Raw genomic sequence first — 1630 nt, forward strand, 5'->3', positions numbered from 1 at the left:
TTATTATGCCAGCATGTTAATTTTAAAGAGGAAAAAAAAATCTCTTAATTTTTCCTTACTCGTCACCCTTCTAAGACAGGACATTTAGAAAGTTGGAATATGAAAAAGTAATACTGAGAAGTTTTTCAGTCTTAAGGGTACTACACAGGACAGTCACTAGATTCCTAAACACAAGATTTGCAAACAGATTTAATGCCTAGAAACAATCAAGCAAAAAATTGAAGTGAAATGTGTAAAGCTGCTTTGACATAGCAAGCTGAACCTTGGAAACTGAAGCTGGATTGTAAAAGCTGATGTATGAAATTCTTTTCTTCTTCACTTACTTGGTGTTATGAAAAGATTTGTTCCTCAGCCAAAGGTTACAGCCTCGAGTTTCCTGTATTCGCACAGCCAACAAGTGCTTTACAAAAACCATCCAGAGAAATACGTGTGCCTTTTTAACTCCTGCTCTCCTAGAAGAAAACTTAATTAAATTCAGTTGAGAATATTAACTGATGATGTCTATAGTTTATACTGAATTTGTCATGTGGCTAAGCTAAGGAGATGACCCTCAACAAGCTATTTATAAATTCTTTAGATATAAAAGGCAGTAATACCTATAGATGTCTGCCTTCCTTTTATTTCCACTAAGTTGGAAACTAAGTGATTTCATCAAGGAAAAATTATTGCTCCATTGCTTTCAAACCTCTACAAGGCATTTCTTCACTAGGAAAAAATACCTGATTTACCCTCAGTTTCTTTGCTTTCCCAAAGATGAACGTAGTGTTACTTTTCTTCATAGTAGCCTGCATGGTGCTGCATTTGGGATTTCTGATGAAAACCAATGTTATAACCATTGCTGGGTAGTGTTGACACCAAGTCAAGATCTTTTCAGCTTCTCAGACTGCCCTGCATGCAGGGAGGCTGGGAGTGCACAAGGAGCTGGGAGGGGGCACGTCCAGGATGGCTGACCCAAACTGACCAAGGGACATTCCATGCCCTGAGCACTGAGCTGCTGGGGATAAGCTGAATCTGGTTTTCGCCAGATTTATGGAATTCACATCCACAGAGCTTTACAAGATCCTGTCCACAGCAAGTTTTTGACCCAAGACAGGATTTCTCCAATTCATAATTTCCATTTCATTGCAAAACTAGTAGAAATCTTTGTTTGGAAGTGGTTTATTGCATTGTTTTGTCTCTCCTGCCCCCCTAGCCTTCACGTGGTGCAAAGAAACTGAGACTCTGGACTACGTGTTCAACGATATTACTGTCTTGTGACAGACCAGGTATAAATCCTGCACATTAAGTTCAGCACTGATGTCTGAGTGCCTTTCCACAGTTAGTGGAAATACACAGGCATTTCTGAAGCCTTATATATGATTCTCAAGCCTTTTATATGAATTCTCATCATATAAAAGCAAACAAACAAAATCTCTCTTTTGGAAAAAGTCAAACAAAGAAAAAAACGTATAAATCCATTGATGGAAATAGAAGTAAAAAATCACTTTTGGTTAGAAGGCTTGACCGTAGATGTTTAGTGTTAGAGACTAAACCTGGACTTTCAAGACAAACAATAACACTCACTTATTCTTCTTGAAGATTTCTTCATGAAGTTACCATTAGATCCCTAAATGCCAAAGCTGCTCTCAGC

Source organism: Meleagris gallopavo, chromosome 29 (genome assembly GCF_905368555.1).
Source record: "Meleagris gallopavo chromosome 29, MGAL_WU_HG_1.1, whole genome shotgun sequence".
NCBI classification, from domain to species: domain Eukaryota; kingdom Metazoa; phylum Chordata; class Aves; order Galliformes; family Phasianidae; genus Meleagris; species Meleagris gallopavo.